At 38.8% G+C, this 14797-nt stretch overlaps 1 protein-coding gene across 2 annotated transcripts in view; it reads right to left on the bottom strand.

Annotated features, from left to right (window-relative positions):
- The window catches only part of RHOH (ras homolog family member H), a 40571-nt gene extending 26087 nt beyond the window's left edge, over nt 1–14484 (bottom strand). For both annotated transcript variants that reach the window (XM_055325962.1, XM_055325961.1), the window contains exon 1: nt 14194–14484. The gene's annotated coding sequence lies outside the window, so the exon portion shown is untranslated. The remainder of the gene's footprint in view (nt 1–14193) is intronic.
- Between the last annotated feature and the right edge of the window lie 313 nt (nt 14485–14797).

Here is a 14797-nt window from a genome sequence, read left to right as displayed (position 1 = left end):
ATACAGATGCTTGAGTCGGGCAACAAGACATTACGTACACCGAATTATTTAATAAGGCACACTCAAGAATGACACAGACCAGAAACACAGTAGGATTTAAAGAGGAGGGAAAGGGAGGCCTGAGTGGCTCAGTCAGTTAAGCATCTGCCTTTGGCTCAGGTCATGATCCTGGAGTCCCAGGATCGAGCTCTGCATCCAGGGGGAGTCTGCTTCTCCCTCTGCGCCCCTCACCCCGGCTCCTTCTCTCTCATGCTTACTCTTTCTCTCTCTCTCTCTCTCTCTCTCTCTCTCTCTCAAATAAGTAAATAAAATCTTTTAAAAAAAATAAAGAGGGGGGAAAAGCATGGGGGCTGAGGGGCCCTGTCAAGAATTTGGGAAGGAAGCAGGACCTAAACTAGGTTGTGAAGGGAAGGGCTTAAAAAAGTTAGAGAGGAAGGAAGAGGCCTTGCAGGCAAGTGGAATCACCTCAGGACTCCCAGAGTTATTCTATAACTCTGAATAGAGTCCCAACGGGAAAGGAGTTTGATGGTCAACAAGAGAGGGGACTGCATGGGCAAAAGCACAGATAACGGGAGACTAAAGATGTGTTTAGGGGCCAGGCAGATCAGTGCAAGGAGACCCCAGGTAATAGCTGAGGAAGTGGTAGGAAGCAAGAAGGACAAGGTGGACCTCATGCCTGTAAGCAACTGGAAGCTGCTGGAGGCCTTTGGGGTAGGGAGACAAGCTGGAATTAATGTTTGGGGGTAACTGGTCCAGCTATAAAATAGCTGTTAGTTTCCATTCAATGTACAAAATATATGTATGGAGGGCCTTGTGTACTAATACACGAAGACGAATAAGACACAGTTCCTTAAGAAATGCATAGCTCAAATGAGAGAAGACCACCAATGACAAGATCATGGAAGTTGTTCATTAATTTAATTTATGACATCGTCCGTGATAGGGATTGTTAGTTTTCTATTCAATATCTATGCTTCCCTTTGTTATTAGTAATAGAATCCAATTTTGTTTGTAAGACTATGTGCAAAGCCTCAGGAATGGATCATGCTTGGTTTAGGCCAGGATTTCTCAACCTTTAAAAAAAAAAAGATTTTATTTACTTATTTGAAAGACAGAGAGAGAGCACAAGTAAGATGGAGGGGCAGAGAGAGGGAGAGGCAAGCTGCCCTCTGAGCAGGGAGCCCAATGCAGGACTCGATCCCAGGACCCCCGGATCATGACCGGAGCCGGAGGCAGACACTTAGCCGACTGAGCCTCCCAGACACCCTTCAGCCTTTTTTCCTTTTTCCCATGATCACCCCAAGGACATTTTTAGACACTTTTTTCCTAATCACTACACTCATGAAATTCTAATACCATGTAGATGTCTGGTTATGAATTATATGTATATCTGCTTATATTTGTGCATCTTTATACATTAAAAAAGTAAGATTTTTTTATGCCTCTTCTACCCACCAAAAAACTCTGTTTTCTACCTTATCATTAGCACCAGCCTATCCCACCCTGACCCCAGCCCCACCCTATCCCTGTCCCTCCCTCTCCATTATGAATGCATGGTCTAAGGCAATTATAATGATTCTATTTCCTATTTCTCCACCTGCCTCAAACATGTAACCCAGTTCTGGCAGCAACACTGAAGCTGCTACTTGTTTGAGAGGTATGTGGGGAACTTTTGGCTTTCCTAGAAAAAGAGAGGGCCCCTGCCTACTCAGCCTCCCTCCATCTCCATCCAGCCCAACACTCACACGCTCACTCTCAATGGATGATGAATACATAGGGCTCAAGGCTGCAGCAGCCATCTTGCAACCATGAGGAAAGGCAAGAGAACTGCAGAGACAGTATCACTGAGCCACTGAGCCATTGAGCCCATGACAGACATCCAGATTTCTTGTTATATGGAAGAAATTAATTGGGATTTTTTTTCTTAAGTTACTGTTAGCCAAGTATTGTATAACTTGCAGCTGAAATCATTACTAATCTGTAAGTTATGTCTCACGAACAATAGCTGTCCTGACAGGATCATGAATTATTGTTACACCAAAGCCAGAGACAATCACACACAAAAATAAACAAAAAATGTAACCAAGAATATTACACAAATCAAACATTAAAAATTTAACTCATGTTTAAAAGGAAAATTCTCTTCTTTGCTAAACTAATCAACTTTGAAATAATTTAAATAGGTTCCAAATAATATTTGGCATTAAGACAAATAAACATTTGGATATATTATTGTGTAGAAAAATGGCCACGAAAGGCTACAAGGTAATTTTCTTACATTATACCAGAATGAATACATTTATGATTTGCCTAGTTGGCATGCCTTTCAAAATTTTTTAAAGTCAATTATTTTTAAATTAAATATTCAGATGCATCAGGAAAATGTGCCTCTTAAAGAATACCTTTGGGAATATTTTCATATAAAAATTTTTAAATAGTCATCTGTATTCATCGACTGCATGTTTTATACTTTGCTTAAATTTTTATTATACCTGAAGCTAATTCTCTCTTATTTTAAAAACATGAACCACTCACAAACCTATTTAATAACTCCAACATCTCCCATTAAAAGTGATTTTTCTATGGCTTATCAAGTTTTAAAATATAAGAGACTTGAGATCCCTCTAAATCTAAAGATCCTCTAAATCTTAAAAGATAAAACTTAATTATAGGTTTAGGGTTCTCAAAGCCCTCAAAATGTCAAAATAACTCTCATCTCAAAATCATTTTACTAGTTTCATTATTAGCATAATGCCATAAATTGACTATATTTTAATAAGGAGCTTGGAGCTTTTTAGTATGTAAATAATACATGTTAATTACAGAAAATACAAGAAAAATCAAAAACATTTTAAAATGATATGTAGTCTTACCACACACTAGATGATAACTTTTAATATATTGGTTTATTTTCACATTCTGAATTTATGTATAAAAAATAAATATAGGCCTCTTTAAGCAAAAATATATGATTTTATACCCTAGGTTTTTTCTTATCATTAAGCATCCCTCAAAAAATATTTTAATAAATATTTAGTAGGCTTAAATATAATTTATTTAATCATCCTTTCTGTTGCACGTTTTAGGTGATTTTTAGGTTTCTCTATTATAAAAAAAAATTTTGTGTTGAAAAGCTTTCATATTGTAATGAAATACTCTTTTCTTATGAATAACTCTTAGAAGGAGTCAAAGGCTATAAACATTTTAAGGTTCTTCATTCCTACTGCCCAGTTCCTTGCAATTTTTTGAAAAGAGGCCTTTCTTCAGCCATCTAAAATAAGCCAAAATAACGATTTAGAACAGAGCCTACTAAGTAGTGAGAAAAAAGGATCATTCGACTCTTTTTCCCTGACAGGCTGATGATACTGTTTATAAATAGTCCTTTGGCCAATATTTTATAGAAAAAAGGAAAAACTTGATAATAATTTAAAGGTTCCTGATCAAACTTTAAAAGACTGTGAAGGCAACTGATTTTTTTATTTATCCTGCATTATACCCCAGTAATTCATTTGTTAACAATCTAAGAATTGTTAAGCACTCTCAAAATTGGCAAAAGAAAGAAAAGTCATTACAATCGACAGATAAAATAATGAGGCTACATACCTGTTGAGATATAAAACCAGTCGTAACCAAATATACAATGGAAGGAGCACTAACATTTAAATTCCAAGTAGCATGAAGGAATGCAGGAAGATTTTTAAATTATGATCATTACAGCCTCTACAGAAAGGCCCAGCTAACCAGAGGAAGCTTTAAAGTAATATAACTTCATAAGCGTGGCTGGTCCAAGGTCGAAAACAAAATTGAACATCAGCTAAAGCTGAAAGTGTGGTGATTTTTTCTCATGAGTACAGTTGCACAATCTAGTTTTTACACTGAAAACCACAAGCGTCTAGCCTCTGTTGGAAGAGAAACTTTTATTTTTCCTTCCATATTATCTATATGTTGGGTCTTTCCTGGATGACATGTCAAATGGGTAGCCCTTGGGGAAATCCAAAACTATTGGTTTGGGTTTTGAACTTCTGATCCAGGTTTTACATAGAACTTTGCTGCCATACAGGAAACTCTCAAGTGTTCTTATGGCTCTAGAATTGAAGAGAAACATTGCCACTGTCCACATTTAGAAGTTGCTTTTCCTGAGACAGAGAGGATGAAGAGAAGGTAGCTATAGGACTGGTCAAAGATACCATAGTTTCTGGCCCTTCATTCGTTCAAGTGATCTGTTTAACCATCAGCTGTATTCCTCTTCCATTAGGAAGCAATGCTGACTTTGGGCTTCTTTCTGTATATTCTGCACATTTTGGAGGGAAAGTACTAGCATGAGGGCATATTTTATATGTAAAAACGTAATTAAATGCTTACAAATAAAATATAAACACCTATATTTATTTTTTTTAAAGATTTATTTATTTATTCATGAGAGACTCAGACTGAGAGAGAGAGTGAGAGGCAGAGACACAGGCAGAGGAAGAAGCAGGCTCCTTGCAAGGAGCCCGATGCGGGACTCGATCCCAGGTCTCCAGGATCACGCCCTGGGCTGAAGGCAGGCACCCAACCACTGAGCCACCTAGGCATCCCTAAACACCTATATTTAAATTAAAAGTTACACACTACATTGGCTACATTGAACATGTATTACTACTATATTTTTAAAGTCCACGTTATTATAGATATCTCTTTTATATTACCAGATATTCTAAGTATAGGAATATAGTGACAATATTATTTCAGCAGACATAGGAAATTGTGATACTGTCAACATGTAAGATTTTTCTGCCTTTTCCCCTCCTATTTCCTGTATGTACGTCCAACACCCTCTTCTACTCCCTTATCACAACCAGAGGAAGAGAGAGAAAGAGAGAGACTACTGATATAAATTTCAGCAAGTCACTGCCCAAAGATATTGGGACTTAAGGAAAATCAGGTTTTAGCCAAAGAAAGTATACCAAAGGGGATTTCTAAATATTTTAAGGGTTTTTGTAGTTGATGGCAGTAATTTTACACCATTTAAATCTGAATTGAAATATATTGCTTTCCTTTTTCCTGTTAGAAGGCATAATTACAGGCATTCTTACACTTATCAATCATGGTTGAGATCATTTTCAGTTGGAAAAAGACAGGAAAAAAATTTTGTGGCAACTGAGAAGGTTCAGGTTGAGATTTGTGTGTTCGGAGAGCTTCAAAAGGCATCAGCTGGAAAGGCAGTGGGGAAAGCAAAGGAAAAGTAGGGGTCCTGTTCCAAAGGATCAACTGAAAGAAAGAAAGGTCATTAAGGTAGAGATTCATGCCAGTCAGTTCCTTGCATTGGCAATTAGGTGGCTAGGTGTGAGGATGCCACAAGGAGGGCAATCTCTAGGAGACAGGAGGGGTGGGACGTTTGCTATTGACCTTTGGCGTACATGAGCTATTTCTGTTCCCTGGGCTGTAATTGAGTATTCTATGATGTAGTATTATTATTAAAATGCACTGAACGTATTAAATTAAAATTAAAATAAATCAACTGTATTGAATACACTGAATTGAAATTGGTAGGAGACCCTGTCATGGGTAACAACACTTAAACTGGTTGTAGAAGTTGACCTACACTAATTACTTGAATTTATTTGTCATAGATTTTCTTTTTCTACCTCAAATCCTTATGCTACACAAGACCAAGAGAAGCCTGACTCAGATTTCGCAATTCATGCAGCCAATTACACATATTTTTTCTCCGGAGGGTTGAAGATGGGGAGCATTTTCACTCCCCACCCTGTATCTGCCCTCTCTACTAACATGACACAATAATACGTTCTTATCAACTTTCAACAGAATTGGCTAATTCAAGCGGTTAGGTTTCCGGTAAATCTCCAGACCCTGCCTAAACCCCTATCATAGTTCAAGCAGACAAGAGATTAACAAAGACATGATCTTCCTACCAAAAACACTAGTTCCCCAAATTGCAAGTCAGGTACCCACTAACAAAGGATGGCTAACTGGGCTTCTGTGGTTTAAGGCTACAAAGGAAAAGGACTTCTCTCCAAAGCTATCAGGGTCCAAACAGATGATCAGCTTCAGATAGGAAAACCTAAACATAGGTTTTGCACTCAGAACCAAGCACATTACACACCAGCTGCTGCTTTTCACCCCAAAAAGCAGCCTGACTCGGTATCCAGTATTCACCGAGGGGCATCAGTTGGCCCCACACCAGTCACTATACCCTGGAGTTGGCCGTGTCAATATTTACAACCTGCCTGTATTTTCAAAAGGAACCACATGATCACGAATCAGACATTAAAGTAGAACTTGAGAGGATGCTTTCCCAAATGGGAACTAACTCTGGCTTCACATAAGAGAATTCAAAATTAAGGACTTAGAACATGAGTCGTATATACTCTGAAAACCAACTCCACCTCCACATCCACATATTTACTCAAGTTAAGGGTCCAGTAATATAGAACTACACATACATCTACCATCTTGTCCTAATTTTAACCATCAACTGGAAAGTCAGTATTTCTCTTTGGCAGCTGAATCCAGCATCAGCAATAATCAGAACTTTTTTGTATTGAAACCTCTGAGGCAGGAGTTCTTAATGTGAGGACTCTGGACAAGTGGGAAGCCTGGATAGGCTTTAGAGGCCCCCCAAGTCCCCTAAAGTTATATGGCAAGTGTGCGTGTTCCTGCATTCCTGTATAAAATTTTTCTCAAGAAGTTTGTTGAAGTTATTAGGAAACACTATGCTGAAGTATAAGCCAATCAGTCCATGCAAAACTCTTTTAAGTGGAGAATAGGAGAGTGGGGATATGCACCCTTACACATCCCACAGATTCTGAGTTGTGTCTACAGTGCTAAGAAGGATTGTGATTTATTCTTGATTTGTCATGCCATGTCCCAAGAGACTAGTGACCCTGATGATAGGAAATGTGAAACTTTTTTTTAAAGCAAAAGATTCATCTTCAGTATAAAGTTGGAAGAACCCACGGTATTAAAGGCTATTTGAGAGCTTATTACAATCATTAACGCTCTTCTAAATCCAAGTGAGGCAGATAATCTCAGTACAATGGCTCCTGTTACTGCAATGTCACTAAGTTTATATTGTGATCTGTTGTTGTTGTTATGGCATATGTTTAAGTGTTATTACTATTCTGAGTGCTAAAATTCCATATATAAAGAACTGCATTTCATCAAAAACTTAGACTTTCTTTCCTTCTTTAATGTAATGTTATCATAACTGAGGCTCAAAATACTTTCTGGGCAGAGCACTGCTTACTCTACTCACATTTATTCTTAATTACCACTTCCCAGTAGTCTGAAATAGAATGTTTGTGGGGTCCTCGACCCTCCCTATGACCATTGCTCTCTGTGCTATCCCCTTATAGTTCCCTCATTCACAGCTACTTCCAGTTGGCCCAAATGCCTCACTAAAGTCACTGTGAAAGGGAATTTGGTGGTACAAACTATATTTATTTAAGGAGTGGTATAAGTGCAGCCTCCTCTACATATTCAATACAATAACTTATCCCTTCTGGCTCTTCTTGGTTGTCATACCCCTTTACAACATAAGTCCTTAGATCCTAAGCCTCAAGGTAACAACCTCACCCCCTACACACACACACACACACACACACACACACACACACACACACACAGACATTCCCTTGGCCAATCCAATCTTCAATCTGACAATGTTCTCAAAGTATAATCTGCAGATCATTTGTATCAGAAACTTTATGGAGAGACGCCTGGGTGGCTCAGTGGTTGAGTGTCTGTCTGCCCTCGGCTCAGTTCATAACCACCCCACCCCACCCCCACCCCCGGGCCTGGAATTGAGTTCCGCATCTGGCTCCCTGCAGGGAGCCTGCTTCTCCCTCTGCCTATGTCTCTGCCTCGCTCCTTGTGTCTCTCATGAATAAATAAAATTAAAAAAAAAAACTTTATGGAGTGAATAGACTTGTTAAAAATGAATATTCCTGTCAATCCTCAGACCCACTGAATCAGAATCCACAGAGGTGGAACCTAGAAAGCTGCATTTATTTGTTAACATGACCCCCATCCATCCAGATGACCTGTAAATGCACTAAAATTTGAGAATCCATGGTTAAGAAGAATCATTTCCTCTCTAGCTTGAGTCCTTTTGTTTTCAGATCTAAATAGAACTGCTTTCCTTTCCATCTTTCTCAACTCTGAGGTCAGCATTTCCCGGTCTTTTCCTGAGAAATGTTCTCTCCTCTCTCTGGGCTTTACCAGTTGATTTTCTCTGGACTATTTCCCAGCCTCTGCAGTCTACCTTAGCAAGTCTCCAGGACTCAGCCAGTCACTACTTCCTCTTTCCTGAGCTGCCCTAAAGAAACCCCCTTATTGGGTCCCTGGGGAGGCTCAGTCAGTTAAGTGTCCTACTCTTAATTGCAGCTCAGGTCATGATCTCAGGGTCCTCGGTTGGAGGCCCATATCCGGCTCCCTTCTCAGACTCAGGGAGTCTGCTTGTCTCCCTCTCATTCTGCCCCTCCCCTACCCCTTCCCTACCCCCCCTTCCTCTCCCCACCCCTCTGCCCCTCCTCCTCTACACCCTCCCCCTCTCCCTGCTCATGAATGTGTGCACTTGCAGTCTCTCTCACTCTCTCTCAATAAATAAATAAATCTTTAAAAAAAAAAAAAAGAAAGAAAATAAATAAATAAATAAATAAATAAATAAATAAATAAATAAAATAAAAAATAAGAAAGAAGGAAACCCTTTTATCATCCACCACTCCGGATTGCCTGGGTCCAAACTCCCTTTACAATACCCTGCCCAGAGAGCTATAGTACATATCTGCATGTTAAAGGCATACTTCATCTGGTCCACATTCCCATTAAATGTTGAAACTACTTACAATCACTTATTTACAGGCCCTCTCCACATTTTTTACATGCGCACACACACCACTACTCCAATAAATGAAATAAAAACAAAATTCATTTTGTCATCATTTTACCATACTAACACACTAAATGCTTGCATTGTTTTCCACTCATGTTTAATCTTCATTCATAACAAAATCAGAATATAAGTGAAATTTTTAATCCTGTTTTTCTAATTTAACACCATACCAAATATATTTTAATAGCTATCATAAAGTCCTTTTACCTTTAAAGACTACAAAGTATTCCGTGGAGTTAATGCTGCCAGAATCATTATTCCTTAGTTCGGTTATGAGTGACGATGTTCCTGCATATTATTTTTTCCTTCTTTGAATTATTTATTTGGAATAAATTCCCAGGGATAGAATTAAGGGATCAAAATGTATGAACATTTTAATGCTTCTTAACACATATTGCCTAGTTGCCATATTTGTATTTTACATAGCCCTTCAGTGGTATACTGATAAAATGTTTAATAGCCTCTCCTCAAAAAAGTGTAGGGAGCCTGATTTATAGTGTTTGCCAATTTCCTTGGTGTAAATATTCCTATAATGGCCAGTTTCAAGCTACAAACTTGAATGCGAGTTGGAAAGAGATGCTCAGTAGCACACTATTATATAATGTTTCTATCAAACAGATAAATGGAAATAAGCTCAAGAACATTGATAATAGGGCAGCCCCGGTGGCTCGGTGGTTTAGCGCCGCCTTCAGCCGAAGGTGTGATCTGGAGACCCCGGATTGAGTCCCATGTCCAGCTCCCTGCGTGGAGCCTGCTTCTTCCTCTGCCTGTGTCTCTGCCTCTCTCTCTCTCTCTCTCTCTCTGCATCTCTCATGAATAAATAAATAAAATCTTAAAAAAAAAAAAAAAGAACACTGGCAATAGTAAAATGTAGTAAAGAACTAGGAAGTAATAAATTTTGAGTATTTATTACCTTTATTTTTAACATAACTTATTTAACTGTAAGTTATAGAATTTAATTTTTAATGGCAACTGTGTTTAACAAAATTGCAAAATTTCTGGAAATATTACATTTGGCTCTTGCAAATAAGTACAGGCAGGCTCCTGCACACCACTACAAATATTTCACTTGCAAGAGCACGTCTTATTTTTTTTTAACTGAAACCATTGAAATTCCTCCTATTCCCATCTGTTGTCACAAATAATAACCATGCTTTCAAGTTAGCAAGTTATACAAATATATAATGAATAAAGCATAATGCAAAAAAAAAAAGAGAGAGAGAGAGAGAGCAGGAGGTCTATCTGAGGCAATTAATTCCACTCACCCTCCCCCAATTTGGACAATACTCTCTTCATGCACTTATTCACTAGTGGTTTTTTAACGGGGTCACCTACAACAACTACTCAATTATTTACTAACTCAAACAATGACTGAGTGGCTGACTATACGCAGTTCTCTTGGCAAACATGATGAGAACCGTACTGCCTGTTACTTAACCACTCTCTTCCTTGGTTTTCTTTTCTACGAAATGGGGAAGAGGTCACTGCTGACTACAGTGTTACAAGAAACTAAGTATAGAGATAAGAAGGCTCCAACTTACACTCTAAGAAGCAATTGAGTGTTCTGTAATGTTTTGAAATTTTCTTCCAAAAGTAATTCATTAGTATTCTGTTTTACTGGAAAAGAGAAATGGGTGATTTGGCACTTTCTCGCTTGAGAGCAAATTCTTTTCTTTGGGTTTCCCTGAGTAATAATGAACAGCCTCTACATGTATATAACAGAAGTTTTTAAGTGGCGCCCTACCGCTTGAGTGTTAAAATGTAAATATGGTGGATGAAAACTCTAAATATGCTCACACCTTTAACTCAGTCATCTCACCCTTAGGATTCTCCTAAGAAATAAATTCAAAACAAAGAGGCACCTGGGTGGCTCAGTGGTTGAACATCTGCCGTTGGTTCAGGGCATAATCCTGGGATCCTGCGATCCAGTCCTGCATCAGGCTCCCTGCAGGAAGCCTGCTTCTCCCTCTGCCTATGTCTCTCCCTCTCTCTGTGTCTCTCATGAGTAAATAAATGAAATCTTAAAAAAAAAAAAAAAGGAAAATACTTTTGTATGTTGATATTAATCACAACAAAGAGATCATTTTGCCTCATTTCAGGACTAACTAAACTTACCATCTTGGTGCTTGGCATCTTGATAAAAGAGTTCTGGATAAATGACTTTCAAATGCTCACCTATAGAACAACTGCCTCCAAGTCACCTGGGGGAAAGGGTTTGTACTGATTATCACAGATTCTTGGACCAAATCCCAGGGCTGTGATGCGATACATGAGAATTACTAGTTTTTAAAAACTCCCCCAAGTGGTTTTGATGTCCAGCCAGCTTTAGGACCTATGATTCCAGGCCAGAACCAAATAAAACAAATCATCTCTGAACAACTGTTCATATCCAGGGAATAGTACATGTTCGTATGCAAGGCACCAAGAGGTTCTGCGAAGTTTCAAGCAGCTGCTTGAGTTAAATGACTAAAGAGCCACATAGGAGGAGACTTTGTTTCTGGCACCTATCCACCTGCCTCTTGGACACCCTCCTTGGTTGTACTGCCCACCCCAGCACCCTCTACCATCATGCTGCCTTCTGTCATGCTCCACTTTGGCACCCCATCCAGACTTGGGCTCACTCCTTCGCATACACAAAGCCCCAAACTTTCCTCCCTTCTGTTACTAGTAGGACTCTAGAAGGGAAACAATATTACTATTTGACCAAGGTAATCTGTACATATAATTTAGAAACCCCTGTATAATGAGCATATTGACCATATTTGCATTTTTTTTCATGGGATGCTTACTATCCCAAAAAAATCTCTAGTCTGGAGAGTGAAACAGGAAAGCAGGATGCTTTTCAATCCTGGGTCACCCAAAACCCAAGCATCTAGAACCCATATAAGCACTTTGGGCACTCTTTGTCAAAATAGTCAATGAATAGAAATAGATTTTTGGCTATGCCTTGCTAGCACAAAAACTAAAATACCATAAAATTAAATAATTTAATATAAGTTGGACAAAGAAGAGCCACCCTCTGCCCCTAATGCCAAAAACGCCTCTAAAATTCCACCCAAAGCATTCAGGGAGCAATCTCAGGCCCAGATGTTCACAATTAACACAGCAGTGACTAAGAGAGTTGTCTTTTAAGTCCAACAACCAGACATGGAAAGGCTTAAAAAATCAGTTTCTCTTCTTGTTTTCCTTTTTTCATATATATTATTACTATAAAATAGCCAGCCATGTGCTTATTCCATACTTAGGGGTCAAAAAACATTAATTTCCAGCTTTCATCCATTAGCCCCATTTTCCTTTGAAAGGAACACTGGCATTAAAAGAGTCCCTTTACAGATACCTTGTTCCCAACCAGGGACCATATCATCTTCACTCTCGTATCCCCACCAAGTCCTTAATAACAATTACAATAGCTGCATTTCTTGACAGTTTATTTTATACCTGGCACTAGGCTAAATGCTTTACATATTTTTTATCTCAATTTTATCCTTACAACAACTCTGACATAGGTATTTTCAGTTATTAGAGCTACTTTACAAATACTTGCTTTTAATCTGAGGATTGAAGAATGTGTGTCTGAGGTTCCTACAGCTCAGAAGCAACAGTACCGGATTCAACACAAAGTAATCTGGCTCCAAAGTCTGGGTTCTGGTTCACTAGACTGTATTTTTGTTATTAGATGGATGCAAAGTTTTCACAGTTCAGGTTAAAAAGTACCAGCTAATCTATAACATTTCATTCAGATATGCAAAGGAAACAACACATATTTCGTGGAATTTTTGGACTGGCTTTTGAAGACTAGAAACTCGCTCTGTCAACCAACTCATCCTCCCAAGAGGAAGGCCACTTTAATACTGGGTGATTGACATGTAATAACCAGAAGTGGAGGTCACAGGAGCCCCCAGCCACACAAACTTTTCTCCATATAAATGGTGTAGTAAGGGAAGACAGTGGGGGGAAGGCAAGTGGAAGATCACACACATGGAGATGAATAAAGTAGCCCCAACATGAAGCGGCAAGGATCTCTGGGCTCCCTGTCACCTAGAATTCTGTGCGAGCTATGAAAGCTGAGGAGAGGAACCTGATGGCATAAAAAGACCAGAACGCTATTGAAAGGCATCTGTTCTGCTCCGCAGCCTCTCAGAGTCCTCTGTAACCCATCTACATCTGAATTTTCCAAGCTTATTTCCTGAAAATGTGTAAAAATAAACTTTCTTCTTTTGGGGGCCAGTCTCCTCAACTGGACTGCTCATCCCGTCGATATCACCTTTGTGCCTTTACCCATACAGTCCTCTTGTTGAATTAATCTCCCCTTTCTCCACCTGCTCAAATCTCATGTCCTTCCAAGGCCAGGTCTTCCAGGCCCACTCTAGCTTACCCTCAAACCCTCTTCTTGGAACTCCTATAACTTACAGCCCACATCATCCCAGTATTCACTCAGTTCTCATCTTGCACTGCTTCCTAAATTTTACTTCTCACCACAGTTAGTAGACTCTAAGTTCCTTCGGGTAGAGAATTCCTCATATTTCTTTTATATCGTCCACAGCAGTAGCTTGGAATCAATAAGTGATTATTGACTATTTGTTGCTTGTTTGAAATATTTCAGTGGCAGCTTTAACTTAGGAAAAGCTCCTAAAACTAGTGGTTTCTCTAGCTTTATTTAGCTATATAACCCAGGCTATGGATGATACCTCACAGCATGTCTCTGAATCAAATCCCCTCAAAAACTTAATTTAACTTAAAAATAAATCCTTATGCATCATATACCACTTGTAGAAAGAGGATTTGAGTATTGTCCATAGGTGAAACAGACGAACTAGGTATCCCAGATCCAAATCCTCATCATCAGGATTTTGGCTGGTTTCTTTTCTGATTTAGAAAATTTTAAAACTCTTATTTGTATAACTGAAAGGATCTTTACATTTACTTCTCAAGCATAGGGTGATATTTAAACTACCCAAATATTTGAATTCAGTTACAGTCAGTCACAAGCATTTGGATTCTCTAGGAGAATATCTGAAAAAAGCAAAAGCCAACTATTATAACTTGTAACATTGAAAAAACTATATGCATGTTGTTAGCATGGCGGGGGTGGGGGGAGAGTTGGATACCAGAGCAAGTCCCCTTCCCTCCTTAATATGGTTTCATACTTTACAACAGGTAGCACAAGATAATTACTGTGTTTAGCCCAGAGTAAAAACTAAATACACTGGAGAGCTTTCTTTTTAAAGAAGGAAAATTTTTAAAGAAGCAAAATATTTTTAAAGAAGAAAGTATTTTTAAAGAAGCCAAAGCCTTACCTGTTGTAGAATGCCGAAGATGTTTCTTGACACAAAAATGACTGACTCCGGATGTCAATTTGTTCAGTGCAGGTAAGTAAACGTAAAAGCTGTCCAAGCCCTTTTACTGTTATGATTTCCTTCTGGGATCAACTTTTTCTTCCTCCCCAAGAATATAACTGTTACACTTTAGAAGAACTAAAAATATAAGAGGTGAGCTGGAAGAGAATTCAACCCAAGATGGTTGAGTTTAGTGTGCTCGGTGACTGAGGTGGCAGAAACCATCAGAATGTGACGAGCGAGATTAGCAAGTTCCTGTGCATAAGTCAATTTCCTGTAGCTGGCTTCTCTGAAGAGGGGATTTCATTTGTGTGGGTTTACCCGTGTGTGTGTGTGTGTGTGTGTGTGTGTGTGTGTGCGCATTCGCACGTGCATTTCTCTCCATGACAATATGAAAACTTGCCGAAATAAGAGGCCCCTCCATTTCCCACCAACAAATCACCAATGTAAAACTGAGGAAAGGAAGAATGAAAAATCCAGATGATTCCTTAAGGAAGTGAAAGAAAGCAGAAAAAAGGGAAAAAAAAAAAGTGTCCACCTCTCTAACTGGTCTTAGTTAATTTCA

This window comes from Nyctereutes procyonoides, unplaced genomic scaffold, assembly GCF_905146905.1.
Source record: "Nyctereutes procyonoides isolate TBG_1078 unplaced genomic scaffold, NYPRO_anot_genome, whole genome shotgun sequence".
NCBI lineage: Eukaryota > Metazoa > Chordata > Mammalia > Carnivora > Canidae > Nyctereutes > Nyctereutes procyonoides.
The sequence above is the reverse complement of the archived record's forward strand: the minus strand, read 5'-3'. Positions and strand labels throughout refer to the sequence as shown.